Here is a 22,968-nt window from a genome sequence, read left to right on the forward strand (position 1 = left end):
TTCTCGTCCTTGACATCTCAATTCGTAATTACCACTTCCCTTCTGTAACTGGAGGAGAATTCTGATTAAGTATTACCAACGGTAGGGACATTTAAAACCCTAAATGTTACTGTTACGTTAGCATAACATAATAAATGGGTAATCAAACTGTCTGTTCAGGGTGAGCACAAATGTATTTCCATGGGCACATGTAAATTAGCACCAAATGTTAATTGGTGGTGAGATTCAAGTGAGCTTTTTTGTTTGTTTTTTCTTTTATGTTTACCTTATTTTTAGACTTTATCATACAGTCATCAATAAAATTAAGGAATTTGGTACTTTACGTTTACATAATTATTTACATTGAGAATTGTTTGTCATTTTTATCTCAACAAATTTCCCCCTCAAAAGAAAACCCCAAACATGTACAGTAAGAGTGTTGAAGTACCAAGAGAAAGAGACGAGCCCTGCAATGGATGTCAAACCGACACAAAACGTGTGTCTGTATGTATATGTGTATGTGTGTGCATGTGTGTGACACCCATAGTTCTACTTCATTCATTTTCACTGCCCTGTAGCATTTCACTATACGAATGGAGGACAATTTATCTATCATTTTCCCAATGATGGCCATTTAGGTTATTTCCAGTTGTTTGTCGTTACACACACACAAAAAAGGTGCTGTGGTTAGAAACATCCATATGCACATAGAAAATTTCTCTGGACCCTGGTTTTCACTTTGGTTCGCTGTGGTCCCTGACGCTATCAGAGACTCCACAAGGCCAAACACGTACGTAATAATCTAAGATACTGTTTGTTTTGCTGTGTGACAGTTGCACTGATGGTACCAAAGATTAGTGACGAAACTGCTGGTGCCTCAGCACCGTGGAGGCTATGGCACGGATTCCTCTGATAGGCATGCATTCTTCATCACCACGCACGTGCAGGAAAGAAGGAGGAAGGGAGAGAGGAAGGAAAAGAAAAAAAGCCAGTCTCGTTTAAGAGTGATGTAATTGGTGAAGTCACTTAGTTATGGAAATCACTTGAGGATGGGCGCGGCAGGAAATGTTATTAATTTATCCCATTGCCACACCTGCGTGTCTATCTTTTAAGCACTCTGGGTCTACATGGGAAGGATGCATGAACCCCTGTGCTACCCATCAGTGTAGAAGGTTTGAATCAAAGAAGAGCACGTTTGTGATTATCAGAGTTGACAGCTGAACAGGCCCCTTTTTTTTTTTTCTTTTTCTTTGCAGTACGCGGGCCTCTCACTGCTGTGGCCTCTCCCGTTGCAGAGCACAGGCTCCGGACGCTCAGGCTCAGCGGCCACGGCTCACGGGCCCAGCCGCTCCGCGGCACGTGGGATCTTCCCGGACCGGGGCACGAACCCGCGTCCCCTGCATCGGCAGGCGGACTCTCAACCACTGCGCCACCAGGGAAGCCCCAAGCCGCTTTTTTCTGAAGCAGCATTTTCCTCGAAAGAATGACTGCCTGACCATGGCTGTTCGGGATCAGGTACTTGACAGACAGGTCGTTGGTAATGAACAGAGTCAGCCCGTCACTTCGAGAAAAACAATGGACAGTCATGTTGCCGGCAGTAAAATTTAAGCTCTCAAGCAAAAATTAGAATTTTGGAAAATTTGTGTCTGCTACTCCGAGCTTGACAGCTTCCCAACAGGTAAAGATTTTTCTGCTGATGTCGGTGGACAGATTGACGAATGTGATTTTTTGATTTTGTAGAATGAAATATGTCAACATTTGGAAGATCTCCGTTGCTCCGAGAGCTGAGTTTCCTGCTGAGTAAAAGACATCACGGTCCAAAGTTAGGCACAGGTGAGAGCCGTCTGCAATGCAAGAGACACAAATGGTTTTAATGGAACAGAGTAAGGAAAGTTCATTAATACGCTTTCGGATTCCACATTGCAAGTAAGTGTTAAAAAAGGACCACTTGTCAAGTTTTGGTGTGATGTCAAAAAGAATACCCACAATTATCTGTTCCAGGCGATTAAAATATCCCTCCCTTTCATATATACCTATGTGAGGCCGGAATTGCTTCACATACTTTAACCAAACAACATTTACAACAGACTGAATTCGGAATCAGAGAGGAGAATCCAGCTGTCTGCTTTTAAGCCGGACAGCCAAGAGATTTGCAAAAAACATAAAAGAGTGCCATTCTTCAAACTGAATGGAATTTTGAAAAATATGTTTATTTTTCATAGACGTGTGTGATTTATATGAACATGTAATGGACTTATCATTAACTTTAATGAGTTGAGAAATACGTCTAAAATTTCCCAGTCTTGGGAATTCCCTCTCGGTCCAGTGGTTAGGACTCCATGCTTCCACTGCAGGAGGCCCAGTTTCGATCCCTGGTCAGGGAACTAGGATCCCACAAGCCACGTGGCGTGGCCAAAAAAATAATTCCCAGTCTTAATTTCTAACATGGTAAGCATCAGTAAATATAACCTCATAAGCAACAGTTCTTTGGGTTCTGCATAAAGTTTGCGAGTGGAAAGGCATCCTGAGAGCAAGAGGTTTGATAGCTGCTCCTCTAGGATTTATACCTAAGATCTCCCCGGACAGGGTAAGTGATCACCAGCCCACCTAGAGCCTGCAGAACACCTCTTGTTGTGGTCGCCCCCCCGCCCCGCCGCCCCGCCACTATAAGGATCTATCCTCACCCAAAAGCTTGTCGCAGCATAAAGGACTGTGTAGTAAATAACAGCGTCATAGAAAATAAAGAAACATTCTCCAAATCTTCATTTCTTGTGGTCGGCCACCCTTCCAGTGAGTGGGGTGTATTATTGGGTCATCTGGTTTTGTTAATGTCAAATGTAAACGTTTGTTTCCTGCCACAGGCTCTATTTCTATCTTTTTCCCTAAAGGCAAAGAATTTTTTTAAACTCTTTCCAAAATCTCAAACATCGACTTACTCAGACAACAAATGCTTCTTGATTAATGTTGTTAATTTTAAATTAAGAGCCTAACCGCATGTGGAATTTTAAAATGGAGAAAATCGCAGGTCTTGCAACAGAATGAAGAAATTCATTCCATTTCTAAGACAGGTGTATTTCCGGGTGGCCCAGGTCATGAACAAGGAATACATTAAGGTTTTGTCTCCTCTCTGGCCTCAGTTTCCCCTTCTGTGAGCAAGGGTGTGAAGTGAGGTGTAGGGCCCTTTCAACAGGAAGGCTCTAGTTTCATTTTCCTATGATGGCACATAAACAGCACAGCCGACAGTCACCAGGAGCCGGCTGGAGCGCTGGAAAAGAGGTCTGAAATAGTGTATTTCTTCGCCCAGAGACACCTGAAATTTCACATCCTTGTGTGCACGTGTGTGTTGTTTCTCCTCTCTTTATGCACCACTTGGAATTCATTTGCACTGTCTCGACTGGTGAGGCAGGAAGACTGGAAACAGTTATATTTGTCGAAATGATCTTGTAAGTACGCTTATTATATTTCCCATCCCTGCCAACTTTAGGCTGTTTGTCCAAAGCGGATGCCATTCAAAAGATTTACATAATGCTTTCTGTAACGCGACTGGGGAGAAAACTTTCTCCAAGCGCATCTCCAGCTGCACTGTCCACCTGTTTCATGGGAGTGTGGCAGGTGGGCGGTCACTGTAAGGTCCAGCCTGCCCATCACATGATAGCTGCTGCTGACTTGAGGGCATGTCACCGGCATTGTGCGGGCCAGGCTGAGGAGCCGTGGCAGCTCTGGGGAGAAGTTTTCTCAGTAAATGAAGGCTTTGTGTCTATAGAAGGTCGTAAAGAACTAAGAGACCTATATGGAAATAATTCTTTCCTGAAAATATTTTTCACAGCAAACTTGAATTCAAGAACAATTTTTTTTATTGAGGTATCATTGACATGCACCATTATATTAGTTTCATGAGCACAACACAATAATTCAATCAATATATGTATGTATTTCGAAATGATCGTCACAATAAGTCTACTTAATATCTGTCACCATTTATAGTAACAGATTTTTTTTTCTTGTGATGAGAACTTTTAAGATCTACTCTCTTGGCAAGTTTCAAATATGCGATTTGGAATTATTAACTAGGGTCGCCATGCTGTACATTTCAGTTGCTTTAAGCCACCTCGTTTGTCCTTTGTAATAACAGCCCTTGGAGACTAGCACACGGGTCCAAACACATTCTCTGCCTATGGAAGCTTGGCTGATCGTTTGCAGGTGCGGATTTGGCATAGAGCAACAGAAAATGGGGTTCTCAGGGTTCTCAGGACAGAGACCAGCCACTCTGCCCCCTGCTGAGGGCTCAGCATCACCTCTGACCATATGACCCCTCACCTCCTGCAATCCGCCAACTCTGTTGCTCTTGAATGAAGTGGTTGAGTGAGTAATCAGGCAGAGCATAAATGCTAAGAAACTTTTCAAAGATAACTCGACTCAGAATTTCCCAGATTAAAAACAACAACCAACCATAACAGACTTTGTGCACTAACTTCTTTCTCAAACCCTCCCTTCTCTTGGGTCCTGGAAGCTGCCACAGCCCAGAGCTGAGGATGTGCAGGCTCTCAGGACTGGAAATGGCAAATAGGGGAGCAGGACCCTGCTTCTGTGGCTTGTCGTGGAGTCTGGGACAAAGACCTGCAGCAGGGTCACAGCTTTGTCCTTTGCTTCATGTCAGGATGACAAAGCAAGGGTGGGGGTTCGGGGAGAAAACTGTCGTAGACATTGCAGCTCTTCAGCGGAATGGGTACCAGTTTTAAATCTGGATCAGAGGAGGGGGAGGGGGTGCCTGCTTTGCATGTCAGAGCTGGTCAGGAGCCAATGTGGGAGGAAAAGGTAGGGGTGGAAAGGAATAGGTTACCTACAGCCCGCTCAGCAAATAATTGGGCACCTCCCAGGCGCAAAGGTCTTCGTCAGTTAAGGGTCCAGAGTGTGGATTGCTCAAAACCTCTGAATCCTGCTGCATCCCATTCTCTCCCTTGGCCTTGATCCCCTGGAATCTATATAAAGCTGCTTTCAACAAACACGGAATTGCTACCCACAGTCCAGTCCTACTGCCCAGCCAACCCACCACACCCTCCGACGTGAATTGACCTGCCCGGGCTCTGTGCTAACACAGCAGAAAGGAGAAAAAATACACCTCTGTTTTCTTTTTTTTTTTTTTTTTTTTTTTTTTTTTTTTTTTGCGGTACGTGGGCCTCTCACTGTTGTGGCCTCTCCCCTTGTGGAGCACAGGCTCCAGACGCTCAGGCCTAGTGGCCATGGCTCACGGGCCCAGCCGCTCCGCGGCATGTGGGATCTTCCCGGACCAGGGCTCGAACCTGTGTCCCCTGCATCAGCAGGCGGACTCTCAACCACTGCGCCACCAGGGAAGCCCTACACCTCTGTTTTCTAATGAGTCCAGTTAGGGGTGAGGGCAGGAGCAAGACAAAGATGGAGACAGGGTTTGATTTGTGATGTATTCAAATCCAGGTGAACATGGGCTACTGAAACAGGATTCTACCAGAACACACAACTCCTCATGGCAAAAAGTAACCAAGAGGGCTTCCCTGGTGGTACAGCGGTTGAGAATCCGCCTCCCAATGCAGGGGACCAAGGTTCAAGCCCTGGTCCGGGAAGATCCCACATGCCGCGGAGCAACTAAGCCCCTGTGCCACAACTGCTGAGCCCCTGTGCCACAACTACTGAGCCCGTGCGCCTAGAGCCCGTGCTCCTCAACAAGAGAAGCCACCACAATGAGAAGCTCGCGCACCGCAACGAAGAGTAGTCCCCGCTCGCCACAACTAGAGAAAGCCCGCACGCAGCAATGAGACCCAACACAGCCCAAAAGCAAATAAAATAAATTTATAAAAAAAGGTTCTTCCATGTTAAAAAGTAGCCAAGAAAGTCCTCCGAACACCAAGCAAAGGGTGCCAAATAAGGCATCAAATTTCAGAAGCAGAGCTGGCTAGAGGACTGGGAACTTTTTGTTTGCTCTTTCGTTTACTGTTACACCCCAGTGGCTATGAAAGCACCTGGCTCAGAACGAGTAGCCAATCAGTAGTAGCAGACCCGGCCCTGAGTAAACAGAGCAACCATTTCACCAGGGCTGCGAAAACAGAAAGATGCAGGTTCTCTGTATTACCTCCTTGACTCCCACAGAAAAGTACACGCATTAGCTCCAATTTCAGGTGGCAAGAAATGAGGCTTAATAAGGTGAAGTTAAAACCTTTAGAAACCGGATGCCCAGGCCACACCCCAGTGACCCAGCGCAGGCCCAGCATCTTGACCCCCGCCCACTGCGGGGCTTCCTGCCTCTGCCCTCGGGTTTATAAGGAGGAGCTCAGCAGCAACGCGAGAGTCCCACGGCTCTCCCTCCCGCTCTGAGGAAAGTGACTAAGCAGGTCGTGACCCACAAGCATATGCAGGAGCGTTAACTCCGCCCATTGTAAGTACAAACAGAACAAGCCCATACTTGTCTCACCTTGATTCTACTGTTTTTTTCCCAGTTGAGCTGAGGCAACTGGTGGGGGAGGGACAGGGGGATTTAGCTTTCCCATCCCCATCGGTTTGCTCAAACCGTCTTTGACATACTCAATTGAGATTTTCTCAGTCTTATGTAAGGTGAATCGACATATCCTTAGGAAATGTGTTGATATAAATCTAAAAGTGTGTGTACTATATACACCGGTTTTAAGGCGAGTCCCCTTAGCCTGTTCCCACTACTCTCCCAAACAGATCATGGCGCTAAACCCCTCCTTTGTATAAATTCTGGAAAATCCTTTTCCTCCCCTGTACTAAAGTTCCCAGCCCCCTCGCTCTCAGCGGCAGCCGATCACATGCAGTCCGCCCCCGACCCCTTATCCTCGAAGGAGCAGAGCCAGCTGGAGCTGTGCTCTCAGTTCCTGGCACCTGGCAGATAGATCCTACGCGCCAGGTTGTGGGTACCCGTCCCTGCTCACCTGCAGCATCAGCAGCGCGAGAAGAAGCAGCAGCACGGACTGGGCCCTGGAGCTCATGCCGATGTGGGGATGCCTGGGATACACCCAGAGCCTGCGGGCGATGGTCAGTCCTCCGGGCCGTGGGCCCACCTGCAGCCCAGCCTTCCCAGCAGGCCCTCTCCTCCAGTCCCTCTTCGGTCACTTTGTCCCAGGCATTCTCATCTCAACTCTCCCCTCCCTTCTCCCTGGCCTTTCTTTCTTCTTTTTTTGAATTTTATTTAATTTATTTTTTTATACAGCAGGTTCTTATTAGTTGTCCATTTTATACGTATTAGTGTGTACATGTCAATCCCGATCTCCCAATTCGTCCCACCCCGCCACCCCGCCGCCGCTTTCCCCCCTTGGTGTCCATACATTTGTTCTCTGCATCTGTGTCTCTATTTCTGTGCTGCAAACCGGTTCATCTGTACCATTTTTCTAGGTTCCACGTATATGCGTTAATATACGATAATTTGTTTTTCTCTTTCTGACTTACTTCGCTCTGTATGGCAGTCTCTAGGTCCATCCAAGTCTCTACAAATGACCCAATTTCATTCCTTTTTATGGCTGAGTAATATTCCACTGTATATATGTACCACATCTTCTTTATCCATTCATCTGTCGATGGGCATTTAGGTTGCTTCCATGACCTGGCTATTGTAAATAGTACTGCAGTGAACATTGGGGTGCATGCGTCTTTTTGAATTATGGTTTTCTCTGGGTATATGCCCAGTAGTGGGTTTGCTGGGTCATATGGTAATTCTATTTTTAGTTTCTTAAGGAGCCTCCATACTGTTCTCCATAGTGGCTGTATCAATTTACATTCCCACCAACAGTGCAAGAGGGTTCCCTTTTCTCCACACCCTCTCCAGCATTTGTTGTTTGTAGATTTTCTGATGATGCCCATTCTAACTAGTGTGGGGTGATGCCTCATTGTAGTTTTGATTTGCATTTCTCTAATAATTAGTGATGTTGAGCAGCCTTTCATGTGCCTCTTGGGCATCTGTATGTCTTCTTTGGAAAAATGTCTACTTAGGTCTTCTGCTCATTTTTGGATTGGGTTGTTTGTTTTTTTAATACTGAGCTGCATGAGCTGTTTATATATTTTGGACATTAATCCTTTGTCCATTGATTCGTTTGCAAATATTTTCTCCCATTCTGAGGGTTGTCTTTTCGTCTTGTTTATGGTTTCCTTTGCTGTGCAAAAGCTTTTAAGTTTCATTAGGTCCCATTTGTTTATTTTTGTTTTTATGTCCATTACTGTAGGATGTGGATCAAAAAAGATGTTGCTGTGATTTATGTCAGAGTGTTCTTCCTATGTTTTCCTCTAAGAGCTTTATAGTGTCCAGTCTCACATTTAGGTCCCTAATCCATTTTGAGTTTATTTTTGTGTATGGTGTTAGGGAGTGTTCTAATTTCATTATTTTACATGTAGCTGTCCACTTGTCCCAGCACCACTTATTGAAGGGACTGTCCTTTCTCCATTGTATATCCTTGCCTCCTTTGTCATAGATTAGTTGACCATAGGTTTATCTCTGGGGTTTCTATCCTGTTCCATTGATCTATATTTCTGTTTTTGTGCCAGTACCATATTGTCTTGATTACTGTACCTTTGTAGTGTAGTCTGAAGTCAGGGAGTCTGATTCCTCCAGCTCCATTTTTTCCCCTCAAGACTGTTTTAGCTATTCGGGGTCTTTTGTGTCTCCATACAAATTTTAAGATTTTTTGTTCTAGTTCTGTAAAAAATGCCATTGGTAATTTGATAGGGATTGCATTGAATCTGTAGATTGCTTGGGGTAGTATAGTCATTTTTACAATATTGATTCTTCCAATCCAAGAACATGGTATATCTCTCCATCTGTTTGTGTCATCTTTGATTTCTTTCATCAGGGTCTTACAGTTTTCTGAGTACAGGTGTACCTCCTCAGGTAGGTTTATTCCTAGGTATTTTATTCTTTTTGTTGCAATGGTGAATGGGATTGTTTCCTTAATTTCTCTTTCTGATCTTTTGTTGTTAGCGTATAGGAATGCAAGAGATTTCTGTGCATTAATTTTGTATCCTGCAACTTTACCAAATTCATTGATTCGCTCTAGTAGTTTTCTGGTGGCATCTGTAGGATTCTCTATGTATAGTATCATGTCATCTGCAGACAGTGACAGTTTTACTTCTTTTCTGATTTGGATTCCTTTTATATCTTTTTTGTCTCTGACTGCCATGGCTAGGACTTTCAGAACTATGTTGAATAATAGTGGCAAGAGTGGACATCTTGTCTTGTTCCTGATCTTAGGGGAAATGCTTTCAGTGTTTTACCATTGAGAATGATGTTTGCTGTGGGTTTGTCGTATATGGCCTTTATTATGTTGAGGTAGGTTCCCTCTCTGCCCACTTTCTGGAGAGTTTTTATCATAAATGGGTGTTGAATTTTGTCCAAAGCTTTTTCTGCATCTCTTGAGATGATCATATGGTTTTTATTCTTCAATTTGTTAATATGATGTATCACATTGATTGATTGCGTATATTGAAGAATCCTTGCATCCCTGGGATAAATCCCACTTGATCATGGTATATGATCCTTTAAATGTGTTGTTGGATTCTGTTTGCTACTCTTTTGTTGAGGATTTTTGCACCTATATTCATCAGTGATATTGGTCTGTGATTTTCTTTTTTTTGTAGTATCTTTGTTTGGTTTTGGTATCACGGTGATGGTGGCCTCATAGAGTGAGTTTGGGAGTGTTCCTTCCTCTGCAATTTTTTGGAAGAGTTTGAGAAGGATGGTTTTAGCTCTTCTCTAAATGTTTGATAGAGTTCACCTGTGAAGCTGTCTGGTCCTGGACTTTTGTTTGTTGGAAGATTTTTAATCACAGTTTCAATTTCAGTGCTTGTGATTGGTCTGTTCATATTTTCTATTTTTTCCTGTTTCAGTCTTGGAAGGTTATACCTTTCTAAGAATTTGTCCATTTCTTCCAGGTTGTCCAGTTTATTGGCAGAGTTGCTTGTAGTAGTCTCTTAGGATGCTTTGTATTTCTGCGGTGTCTGTTGTAACTTCTCCTTTTTCATTTCTAGTTTTATTGATTTGAGTCTTCTCCCTCTTTTTCTTGATGAGTCTGGCTAATGCTTTATCAATTTTGTTTATCTTCTCAAAGAACCAGCTTTCAGTTTTATTGATCTTTGCTATTGTTTTCTTTGTTTCTATTTCATTTATTTCTGCTCTGATGTTTATGATTTCTTTCCTTTTGCTAACTTTGGGTTGTGTTTGTTCTTCTTTCTCTAGTTCCTTTAGATATAAGGTTAGATTGTTTATTTGAGATTTTTCTTGTTTCTTGAGGTAGGCTTGCATTGCTATAAATTTCCCTCTTAGAACTGCTTTTGCTGTATCCCATAGGTTTTGGATCGTTGTGTTTTCATCGTCATTTGTCTCTAGGTATTTTTTGATTTCCTCTTTGATTCCTTCAGTGATCTCTTGGTTATTTAGTAGTGTATTGTTTAGCCTCCATGTGTTTGTGTTTTTTATGTTTTTTTCCCTGTAACAGATTTCTAATCTCATAGCGTTGTGCTCAGAAAAGATGCTTGATATGATTTCGGTTTTCTTAAATTTACTGAGGCTTGATTTGTGACCCAAGATGTGATCTATCCTGGAGAATGTTCCGTGTGCACTTGAGAAGAAAGTGTAACCTGCTGTTTTTGGATGGAATGTCCTATAAATGTCAATTAAATCTATCTGGTCTATTGTATCATTTAAAGCTTGTGCTTTCTTATTAATTTTCTGTCTGGATGATCTTTTCTTTGGTGTACATAAGGTGTTAAAGTTCCCCACTATTATTGTGTTATTGATGATTTCCTCTTTTAGAGGTGTTAGCAGTTGCCTTATGTATTGAGGTGCTCCTATGTTGGGTGCATACATACTTATAATTGTTATATCTTCTTCTTGGATTGATCCCTTTCGTAGTGTCCTTCCTTGTCTCTTGTAACATTCTTTATTTTAAAGTCTATTTTGTCTGATATGAGAATTGCTCCTCAAGCTTTCTTTTGATTTCCATCTGCATGGAATATCTTTTTCCATCCCCTCAATTTCAGTCAGTATGTGTCCCTAGGTCTGAAGTGGGTCTCTTGTAGACAGCATATATATGGGTCTTGTTTTTGTATCCATTCAGCTAGCCTGTGTCTTTTGGTTGGAGCATTTAATCCATTCATGTTTCAGGTAATTATCGATATGTATATTCCTATTACCATTTTCTTAATTGTTTTGGGTTTGTTTTTGTAGGTCCTTTTCTTCTCTTGTGTTTCCCACTTAGAGAAGTTCCTTTAACATTTGTTGTAGAGCTGGTTTGGTGGTGCTGAATTCTCTTAGCTTTTGCTTGTCTGTAAAGCTTTTGATTTCTCCATCAAATCTGAATGAGATCCTTTCTGGGTAGAGTAATCTTGGTTGTAGGTTCTTCCCTTTCATCACTTTAAATATGTCATGCCACTCCCTTCTGGCTTGTAGAGTTTCTGCTGAGAAATCAGCTGTTAACCTTATGGGAGTTCCCTTGTATGTTATTTGTCGTTTTAAGCTTGCTGCTTTCAGTAATTTTCCTTTGTATTTAATTTTGGCCAATTTGATTACTATGTGTCTTGGCGTGTTTCTCCTTGGGTTTATCCTACCTGGGACTCTCTGCACTTCCTGGACTTCAGTGGCTATTTCCTTTCCCATGTTAGGGAAGTTTTCAACTATAATCTCTTCAAATATTTTCTCGGGTCCTTTCTCTCTCTTCTCCTTCTGGGACCCCTATAATGCGAGTGTTGTTGCATTTAATGTCCCAGAGGTCTCTTAGGCTTTCTTCATTTCTTTTTCATTCTTTATTCTGTTCCACAGCAGTGAATTCCACCATTCTGTCTTCCAGGTCACTTATCCGTTCCTCTGCCTCAGTTATTCTGCTATTGATTCCTTCTAGTGTATTTTTCATTTCAGTTATTGTACTGTTCATCTCTGTTTGTTTGTTCTTCAGTTTTTCGAGGTCTTCATTAAACATTTCTTGCATCTTCTCGATCTTTGCCTCCATTCTTTTTCCGAGGTCCTGGATCATCTTCACTGTCATTATTCTGAATTCTTTTTCTGGAAGATTGCCTATCTCCACTTCATTTAGTTGTTTTTCTGGGGTTTATCTTGTTCCTTCATCTGGTACATAGCCCTCTGTCTTTTCATCTTGTCTATCTTTCCGTGAATGTGGTTTTTGTTCCAATGGCTGCAAGATTGTAGTTCTTCTTGCTTCTGCTGTCTGCCCTCTGGTGGATTAGGCAAACTATTCCCTGGCCTTTCTTGGTTTATCAGAGTGGGGTGGGCTGAGCCTTAGCCTTTAACCTCATTAGCTACAAGCAGAATTCTTAGGAAGGGAGTGGACGGAAATAAAACTGCCCCTGCCACACATACAGCAGACATGAGGCTGGGAATCTGACCCCAGGAGATTAGGGCTCAGTCAGAGGAAAGTGAAACCAGTGGCTCTGAGGAACTAGGGGTTTAGTTTCTTTATTTTTAGTTTCCAAAAATCAGTGGAATGCCCAGTGATCTCTTTCTGTAGGAGGGTATTTTAATGTTTATTTCTTTATAGTCTCTATCATTTGAAACCAAAGAACTGGAAAAGGAAAGGATAACTTTATCAAGGAAAAAAGAAAAAGTATACTTTTTACTTTCCAAAGCACTAACAGTCTTTATCCCAACCATGTCTCGAGGCTCTGGGGTTTGTAGACTTTTTCTACCAAAATCTCTTTTACGCTTAGATGAGTCTGGCTTTTTGAGTTTGGGGTTAAAGGAAGAGGGAGGAGGGATGGGAAAGAGACTCCCTACGGGTGGGGTCTCTGTACCAACCTGGGGTCTTTGCATTAGAATTCTGAAAAAAAGACAAGTTGAGGTTCTACCATACCAATACTTAAGGCTGCAATGACCAAGTTTAAAACACAATCTGACATCCAGTAGTCCTCATTACCTTAACCTATTACCTTGTTATCTCATCACCTTGTTTAAAATAGTAAGCAGTTTTTCAGCAGGTGAAATAGAAGGCAGGCTTTCCTGCCTTACCTTACATTCATAGCTCCACGAGAGGCTGCTGCACATTTTAATTTGAATAGTTTATAATCTGAATCCAAATTAATAGTTTGTTATTGAAAGGAGTAACTAATGTAATGTTAAGATGTCTCTGTATTTCCTGTGCATAAAGAGGAGCATAACAATAATTATCAAATTTACAACCTTGCGTTTATTTTCAACGTGGATTTTTTTTTAATTTATTTATTTATTTTTGGCTGTGTTGGGTCTTCGTTTCTGTGTGAGGGCTTTCCCCAGTTGTGGCGAGCGGGGGCCACTCTTCATCGCGGTGTGCTGGCCTCTCACTGTCGCGGCCTCTCATTGCAGAGCACAGGCTCCAGATGCGCAGGCTCAGTAGTTGTGGCTCATGGGCCCAGTTGCTCCGCGGCATGTGGGATCCTCCCAGACCAGGGCTCGAACCCGTGTCCCCTGCATTGGCAGGCAGACTCTCAACCACTGCACCGCCAGGGAAGCCCCTCAAAGTGGATATTTTGATTCCATGTAAGTCTGTTCAAAAACCTGATTAAGTTAGAGTCACTAATTCAGAATTTATAGGTGAGGTAAACTAAACCATGTGGAATGTTCATGAGAGATGCAGGTCGTACACCCCTAATGGTGGCGCTGAAAACGTTGATCAAGAAAAGACAGTGTGGGGCTTCCCTGGTGGTGCAGTGGTTGAGAGTCCGCCTGCCAGTGCAGGGGACAGGGGTTCGTGCCCCGGTCCGGGAAGATCCCACATGCTGCGGATTGGCTGGGCCCGTGAGCCATGGTCGCTGAGCCTGCGCGTCCGGAGCCTGTGCTCCGCAACGGGAGAGGCCACAACAGTGAGAAACCCGCGTACCGCAAAAAATAAAATAAAATAAAATAAAAGGAAACACAATGTGTTGGCCTCCAGAGATCCGGAGAGGGGCTGGGGAATGCGAGTGAAGGGTTCCACTTTTATATTTGCTTTAAGTTGAAGAAAATTAGTATTTTAATATTTTAAAAAGCAAACAAATTTTCAACATCCTCAAACATTTAAAACTAACTGAGCAAGAAGCCAGTTTCCCATATGGCAGTCCTTCTCAGTTAGGCTGTGACTCACTCGGCTGGTGACTCTGGGCTTCACCTGCCTCATGTCTTAGGTGAGGCAGAGCTGGAAGATGTCAAGTTTCTCTGTTCTGTGTATCCACAATTCCGGGGAAGATCATCAGTGTTCGTGTCCTTAGACGTGCAGTAATACCTTGTGGCCACAAGGTGGCAGCTCCCAGCTCAAGGTAAGCTGAAATGAAGAAAGTGATGGTGAGATAAAAGTTTCTTGATTGAAAGGAAGGTAAGGGTGAGAACTAATTATCTAGACTCTACATTCACACCTTGGGTGTTGAGGGGTGCCCAACCCACCTCAAGTTCTCGGTGTTTTTTTTTTTTTTACATCTTTATTGGAGTATAACTGCTTTAGAATGGTGTGTCAGTTTCTGCTTTATAACAAAGTGAATCAGCTATACATATATCCCCATATCTCTTCCCGCTTGCGTCTCCCTCCCTCCCACCCTCCCTATCGCACCCCGCTAGGTGGTCACAAAGCACCGAGCTGATCTCCCTGTGCTAAGCGGCTGCTTCCCACTAGCTATCTATTTTACTTTTGGTAGTGTATATATGTCCATGCCACTCTCACTTTGTCACAGCTTACACTTCCCCCTCCCCATATCCTCAAGTCCATTCTCTAGTAGGTCTGTGTCTTTATTCCTGTCTTACCCCTAGGTTCTTCATGAAATTTTTTTTCTTAAATTCCATATATATGTGTTAGCATACGATATTTGTCTTTCTCTTTCTGACTTACTTCACTCTGTATGACAGACTCTAGGTCCAACCACCTCATTACAAATAGCTCGATTTCCTTTCTTTTTATGGCTGAGTAATATTCCATTGTATATATGTGCCACATCTTCTTTATCCATTCATGCGATGATGGGCACTTAGGTTGTTTCCATCTCTGGGCTATTGTAAATAGAGCTGCAATGAACATTTTGGTACATGACTCTTTTTGAATTATGGTTTTCTCAGGGTATATGCCCAGTAGTGAGATTGCTGGGTCATATAGTAGTTCTATTTGTAGTTTTTTAACGAACCTCCATACTGTTCTCCATCATGGCTGTACCAATTCACATTCCCACCAGCACTGCAAGAGTGTTCCCTTTTCTCCACACCCTCTCCAGCATTTATTGTTTCTAGATTTGTTGATGATGGCCATTCTGACTGGTGTGAGATGATATCTCATTGTAGTTTTGATTTGCATCTCTCTAATGATTAATGATGTTGAGCATTCTTTCATATGTTTGTTGTCAGTCTGTATATCTTCTTTGGAGAAATGTCTATTTAGGTCTTCTGCCCATTTTTGCATTGGGTTGTTTGTTTTTTTGATATTGAGCTGCATGAGCTGCTTGTAAATTTTGGAGATTAATCCTTTGTCAGTTGCTTCATTTGCAAATATTTTCTCCCATTCTGAGGGTTGTCTTTTGGTCTTGTTTATGGTTTCCTTTGCTGTGCAAAAGCTACGAAGTTTCATTAGGTCCCATTTGTTTATTTTTGTTTTTATTTCCATTTCTCTAGGAGGTGGGTCAAAAAGGATCTTGCTGTGATTTACGTCATAGAGTGTCCTGCCTATGTTTTCCTCTAAGAGTTTGATAGGTTCTGGCCTTATATTTAGGTCTTTAATCCATTTTGAGCTTATTTTTGTGTGTGGTGTTAGGGAGTGATCTAATCTCATACTTTTACATGTACCTGTCCAGTTTTCCCAGCACCACTTATTGAAGAGGCTGTCCTTTCTCCACTGTACATTCCTGCCGCCTTTGTCAAAGATAAGGTGACCATATGTGCATGGATTTATCTCTGGGCTTTCTATCCTGATCCTTGATCTATCTTTCTGTTTCTGTGCCAGTACCATACTGTCTTGATTACTGTAGCTTTGTAGTATAGTATGAAGTCAGGGAGCCTGATTCCTCCAGCTCCGTTTTTCGTTCTCAAGATTGCTTTGGCTATTCGGGGTCTTTTGTGTTTCCATACAAATTGTGAATTTTTTTGCTCTAGTTCTGTGAAAAATGCCAGTGGTAGTTTGATAGGGATTGCATTGAATCTGTAGATTGCTTTGGGTACTAGAGTCATTTTCACAATGTTGATTCTTCCAATCCAAGAACATGGTATATCTCTCCATCTATTTGTAGTATCTTTAATTTCTTTCATCAATGTCTTATAATTTTCTGCATACAGGTCTTTCGTCTCCTTAGGTAGGTTTATTCCTAGATATTTTATTCTTTTTGTTGCAATGGTAAACGGGAGTGTTTTCTTGATTTCACTTTCAGATTTTTCATCATTAGTGTGTAGGAATGCCAGAGATTTCTGTGCATTAATTTTGTATCCTGCTACTTTACCAAATTCATTGATTAGCTCTAGTAGTTTTCTGGTAGCATCTTTAGGATTCTCTATGTATAGTATCATGTCATCTGCAAACAGAGACAGCTTTATTTCTTCTTTTCCGATTTGGATTCCTTTTATTTCCTGATTGCTGTGGCTGATTGCTGTGGCTAAAACTTCCAAAACTATGTTGAGTAAGAGTGGTGAGAGTGGGCAACCTTGTCTTGTTCCTGATCTTAGTGGAAATGCTTTCAGTTTTTCACCATTGAGGATGATGTTGGCTGTGGGTTTGTCATATATGGCTTTTATTAGGTTGAGGAAAGTTCCCTCTATGCATATTTTCGGCAGGGTTTTTATCATAAATGGGTGTTGAATTTTGTCGAAAGCTTTCTCTGCATCTGTTGAGATGATCATATGGATTTTCTCCTTCAATTTGTTAATATGGTTTATCACATTGATTGATTTGCATGTATTGAAGAATCCTTGCATTCCTGGAATAAACCCCACTTGATCATGGTGTATGATCCTTTTAATGTGCTGTTGGATTCTGTTTGCTAGTATTTTGTGGAGGATTTCTGCGTCTATGTTCATCAGTGATATTGGCCTGTAGTTTTCTTTCTTTGTGACATCCTTGTCTGGTTTTGGTATCAAGGTGACGGTGGCCTCATAGAATGAGTTTGGGAGTGTTCCTCCCTCTGCTATGTTTTGGAAGAGTTTGAGAAGGATAGGTGTTCGCTCTTCTCTAAATGTTTGATAGAATTCGGCTGTGAAGCCATCTGGTCCAGGGATTTTGTTTGTTGGAAGATTTTTAATCACAGTTTCAATTTCAGTGCTTGTGATTGGTCTGTTCATATTTTCTATTTCTTCCTGGTTCAGTCTTGGCACGTTGTGCATTTCTAAGAATTTGTCCATTTCTTCCAGGTTGTCCATTTTATTTGCATAGAGTTGCTTATAGTAATGTCTCATGATCTTTTGTATTTCTGCAGTGTCAGTTGTTACTTCTCCTTTTTCATTTCTAATTCTATTGATTTGAGTCTTCTCCCTTTTTTTCTTGATGAGTCTGGCTAAAGGTTTATCAATTTTGTTTATCTTCTCAAAGAACCAGCTTTTAGTTTTATTGATCTTTGCTATCGTTTCCTTCATTTCTTACCTGATTTTTATGATTTCTTTCCTTCTGCTAACTTTGGGGTGTTTTGGTTCTTCTTTCTCTAATTGCTTTAGGTGCAAGGTTAGGTTGTTTATTCGAGATGTTTCCTGTTTCTTAAGGTAGGATTGTATTGCTATAAACTTCCCTCTTACAACTGCTTTTGCTGCATCCCATAGGTTTTGGGTCGTCGTGTCTCCATTGTCATTTGTTTCTAGGTATTTTTTGATTTCCTCTTTTATTTCTTCAGTGATCACTTCTTATTAAGTAGTGTACTGTTTAGCCTCCATGTGTTTGTATTTTTTACCGATCTTTTCCTGTAATTGATATCTAGTCTCATAGCGTTGTGGTCGGAAAAGATACTTGATACAATTTCAATTTTCTTAAATTTACCAAGGCTTGATTTGTGACCCAAGATATGACCTATCCTGGAGAATGTTCCATGAACACTTGAGGAAAATGTGTATTCTGTTGTTTTTGGATGGAATGTCCTATAAATATCAATTAAGTCCATCTTGTTTAATGTATCATTTAAAGCTTGTGTTTCCTTATTAATTTTCATTTTGGATGATCTGTCCATTGGGGAAGGTGGAGTGTTAAAGTCCCCTACTATGACTGTGTTAGTGTCGATTTCCCCTTTTATGGCTGTTAGTATTTGCCTTATGTACTGAGGTGCTCCTGTGTTGGGTGCATAAATATTTACAATTGTTATATCTTCTTCTTGGATTGATCCCTTGATCATTATGTAGTGTCCTTCTTTGTCTCTTCTAATAGTCTTTATTTTAAAGTCTATTTTGTCTGATATGAGAATTGCTACTCCAGCTTTCTTTTGGTTTCCATTTGCGTGGAATATCTTTTTCCATCCCCTCACTTTCAGTCTGTATGTGTCTCTAGGTCTGAAGTGGGTCTCCTGTAGACAGCATATATATGGGTCTTGTTTTTGTATCCATTCAGCCAATCTGTGTCTTTTGGTGGGACCATTTAGTCCATATACATTTAAGGTAATTATCGATGTGTATGTTCCTATTCCCATTTTCTTAATTGTTTTGGGTTGTTATTGTAGGTCTTTTCCTTCTCTTGTGTTTCTTGCCTAGAGAAGTTCCTTTAGCAGTTGTTGTAGAGCTTGTTTGGTGGTGTTGAACTCTCTCAGCTTTTGCTTGTCTGTAAAGGTTTTAATTTCTCCATCAAATCTGAATGAGATCCTTGCTGAGTAGAGTAATCTTGGTTGCAGGTTATTCTCCTTCATCGCTTTAAATATGTCCTGCCACTCCCTTCTGGCTTGCAGAGTTTCTGCTGAAAGATCAGCTGTTAACCTTATGGGGATTCCCTTGTGTGTTATTTGTTGTTTTTCCCTTGCTGCTTTCAATATGTTTTCTTTGTATTTAATTTTTGACAGTTTGATTAATATGTGTCTTGGCATGTTTCTCCTTGGATTTATCCTGTATGGGACTCTCTGTGCTTCCTGGACTTGATTAACTATTTCCTTTCCCATATTAGGGAAGTTTTCAACTATAATCTCTTCAAATATTTTCTCCGTCCCTTTCTTTTTCTCTTCTTCTTCTGGAACCCCTATAATTCGAATGTTGGTGCGTTTAATGTTGGCCCAGAGGTCTCTGAGACTGTCCTCAGTTCTTTTCATTCTTTTTTCTTTATTCTGCTCTGCAGTAGTTATTTCCACTATTTTATCTTCCAGGTCACTTATCCGTTCTTCTGCCTCAGTTATTCTGCTATTGATCCCATCTAGAGAATTTTTTATTTCATTTATTGTGTTGTGCATCATTGCCTGTTTCATCTTTAGTTCTTGTAGGTCCTTGTTAAATGTTTCTTGCATTTTGTCTATTCTATTTCCAAGATTTTGCATCATCTTTACTATCATTATTCTGAGTTCTTTTTCAGGTACACTGCCTATTTCCTCTTCGTTTGTTAGTTCTGGTGGGTTTTTATCTTGCTCCTTCATCTGCTGTGTGTTTTTCTGTCTTCTCATTTTGCTTAACTTACTGTGTTTGGGGTCTCCTTTTTGCAAGCTGCAGGTTCATACTTCCCATTGTTTTTGGTGTCTGTCCCCAGTGGCTAAAGTTGGTTCAGTGGGTTGTGTAGGCTTCCTGGTGGAGGGGACTAGTGCCTGTGTTCTGGTGGATGAGGCTGGATCTTGTCTCTCTGGTGGGCAGGTCCACGTCTAGTGGTGTGTTTTGGGGTGTCTGTGGACTTATTATGATTTCAGGCAGCCTCTCTTCTAACGGGTGGTGTTGTGTGCCTGTCTTGCTAGTTGTTTGGCATAGGTTGTCCAGCACTGTAGCTTGCTGGTCGTTGAGTGAAGCTGGGTGCTGGTGTTGAGATGGAGATCTCTGGGAGATTTTCACCATTTGATATTATGTGGAGCTGGGAGGTCTCTTGTGGACCAGTGTCCTGAAGTTGGCTCTCCCACCTCAGAGGCACGGCACTGACTCCTGGCTGCAGCAGCAAGAGCCTTTCATCCACACGGCTCAGAATAAAAGGGAGAGAAAGTAGAAAGAAAGAAAGAAAGAAAGAAAGAAAGAAAGAAAGAAAGAAAGAAAGAAGAAAAGGAAGGAAGAAAGAAGGGAGGGAGGGAGGAAGGAAGGAAGGAAAGAAAGAAAGAAGATAAAATAAAATACAGTTATTAAGATAAAAATAATTATTAGTAAAAAACACTTTTTTAAAGAAAAAACAAACAAAAACAAAGTAAACAAACAAAAAACAGACGGATAGAACCCTAGGACAAATGGTGGAAGCAAAGCTATACAGACAAAATCTCACACAGAAGCATACACATACACACTCACAAAAAATCATAAATCTTGCTCACAAAGCCCACCTCCTCAATTTGGGATGATTTGTTGTCTATTCAGGTATTCCACAGATGCAGGTACATCAAGTTGATTGTGGAGCTTTAATCCGCTGCTCCTGAGGCTGCTGGGAGAGATTTCCCTTTCTCTTCTTTGTTCTCACAGCTCCTGGGGCTCAGCTTTGGATTTGGCCCCGCCTCTGTGTGTAGGTCGCTGGAGGGCATCTGTTCTTCGCTCAGACAGGACGAGGTTAAAGGAGCCACTGATTCGGGGGCTCTGGCTCACTCAGGCCTGGGGGGAGGGAGGGGCACGGAGGCGGGCTGGGCCTGCAGCGGCAGAGGCCGGTGTGACGTTGCACCAGCCTGGGGCGCGCTGTGAATTCTCCCGGGGGAGTTGTCCCTGGATCCCGGGACCCTGGCAGTGGCGGGCTGCACAGGCTCCGGGAAGGGAGGTGTGGACAGTGACCTGTGCTCGCACACAGGCTTCTTGGTGGCGGCAGCAGCAGCCTTAGCGTCTCCCGCCCGTCTCTGTGTTCCGCGCTTTTACCCACGGCTCGCGCCCGTCTCTGGAGCTCCCTTAAGCAGCGCTCTTAATCCCCTCTCCTCGCGCACCAAGAAACAGAGAGGCAAGAAAAAGTCTCTTGCCTCTTTGGCAGCTCCAGACTTTTCCCCGGACTCCCTCCCGGCCAGCCGTGGTGCACTAACCCCCTGCAGGCTGTGTTCACGCCGCCAACCCCGTCCTCTCCTGGCGCTCCTACCGGAGCCCGAGCCTCAGCTCCCAGCCCTGCCCGCCCCGGCGGGGGAGCAGACAAGCCTCTCGGGCTGGTGAGTGCTGGTCCGCCCTGATCCTCTGTGCGGGAATCTCTCCGCGTTGCCCTCCGCACCCCTGTTGCTGTGCTCTCCTCCGCGGCTCCGAAGCTTTCCCCTCCGCCACCCGCAGTCTCCGCCCGCAAAGGGGCTCCTAGTGTGTGGAAACCTTTCCTCCTTCACAGCTCCCTCCCACTGGTGCAGGTCCCGTCCCTATCTTTTTGTCTCTGTTTATTCTTTTGCTCTACCCAGGTACGTGGGGACTTTTTTGCCTTTTGGGAGGTCTGAGGTGTTCTGCCAGCGTTCGGTAGGTGTTCTGTAGGAGTTATTCCATGTGGAGATGTATTTCTGGTGTATCTACTAGTGTTGGAGGGTCTCCTACAGAGGTGGGGGGTGGCTCTGTTTCACCGTGGGGACAAGGACACTGGCAGCAGAAGTTCTGGGAAGTACTCCTTGGCGTGAGCCCTCCCAGAGTCTTCTCAGTGTTTTTTATAATGATAAACGCATCGTGAGTGCATCTAAGCAAGGATTTTGTCTTGAATTATCCCTGTCAATCGGGGTTCCTACAATTGCCAGGCACTCACTGAGTTTCATTTTCAGGGTTTTAGTCAAGACAACTAAAACATGTTCATCTTCCATCTTTTCAGGGAAAAGCATGTTTCATGGGAGGTTTCTACTGGCCCAGGAAGTGGTGAGTAGGGTCGTTAACTGAGAATAAAGAAGCAGTAGTTCACAACGTTCTAAAAAGAGACACCAACAGTTAGGACCAGACACCTCAGCGTTCCCCCAAATGGCAGGACTGACCCTGTGTCCCGCAACCTGCACCACAGCCCACTCTCCTGGTCCCAGCCCACCCACTGGTGAGGAGTCCAGTGGGGCGGGTGTCAGCTGGCTTCCTTGGGCCTCATTTGCAGTGAGAGCTGATCCCACCTTCCCTGCTGCAGAGGATGGGATGCTTTCTTTCCACTTCAGGAAATCGGTGAGTTGGATTTTTCCTGTGACTGGGACGGGAGCTTCCTGAGAATCACCGGTCAAGCACGAGAGTCGCTGCAAGCCAAGGCCCTGGTGTCCCATCCTGGCTTAGACTTCTGCTCGGACAGTGGCTGGCTGGCAGAGCCCTGTGCCCAGCTGAGATAAGGGCCTTGTGGTGGCCAGCAGGACTCAGAGAAGGATAACAGAAAAGTGCCCATCACTTCCTCCGTTGAGTGTGGCAAGGAAACTGAATTTCTCCCGTTGGTCAAATCAACATCAAAGAAGGGAAATGGTCGGGTATGAGCCTTCTTCCTGCCCCTGCAGTGGGATGCTGCTGGTTGGGAGCGGGGGATACCTCATATGCATAGAGGAGTCCAGAGTCGGACATTTGGACGCCTTCTCCACGGAGGTGAGACAACCTAAGCGACCACCTGGAAACAGAGAAGAAGGAGGGAAGGAAGGTGTCCCAGTGGGACCCACAGCCATGCCCTCCTGTGCTGGTGGGAGCTAGAGAGAAGAGGGGAGAGTCTGTTTCTTCATAGTCAGGGGAAAAGCTTAACTTCTGAGAACAGTCTCCAAGGGACAAAACAGAAAACAACCCAAGGAAGGGCTGTGCTTCCAGAAATGGGAAAGTGGTTCCCACAAGCCCAGCCCTGCCTTATAGAATGATCACCTTTCAACAAAACATAAAACAACAACTGCCTGGAACCTCTGGAGAGAGACCAAAGGCGCAGAAACTAAAGGGAGCCAGGTGCCCGGAAAAGGACGGACAGATGGAGGATGGACAGGCGGGCCGAGAGCCAGGTGTTCACGCAGGATCTGGGTACTGAGCGTGTGGGTGTTCCCTGCACAGTTCTTTCAAATTTTCTGTATGTT

The 22,968-nt window shown here is 43.3% G+C and overlaps 1 long non-coding RNA gene across 5 annotated transcripts in view; it reads left to right on the forward strand.

Annotated features, from left to right (window-relative positions):
* The first annotated feature begins 1,302 nt into the window (after nt 1-1,302).
* The window catches only part of LOC116740132, a 30,564-nt gene continuing 8,898 nt past the window's right edge, over nt 1,303-22,968 (forward strand). For all 5 annotated transcript variants that reach the window (XR_004345822.1, XR_004345821.1, XR_004345823.1 and 2 more), the window contains exons 1-2: nt 1,303-1,494; nt 1,720-1,812. This is a non-coding gene — a long non-coding RNA (uncharacterized LOC116740132). The remainder of the gene's footprint in view (nt 1,495-1,719; nt 1,813-22,968) is intronic.

This window comes from Phocoena sinus, chromosome 15 (genome assembly GCF_008692025.1).
Source record: "Phocoena sinus isolate mPhoSin1 chromosome 15, mPhoSin1.pri, whole genome shotgun sequence".
NCBI classification, from domain to species: Eukaryota; Metazoa; Chordata; class Mammalia; order Artiodactyla; family Phocoenidae; genus Phocoena; species Phocoena sinus.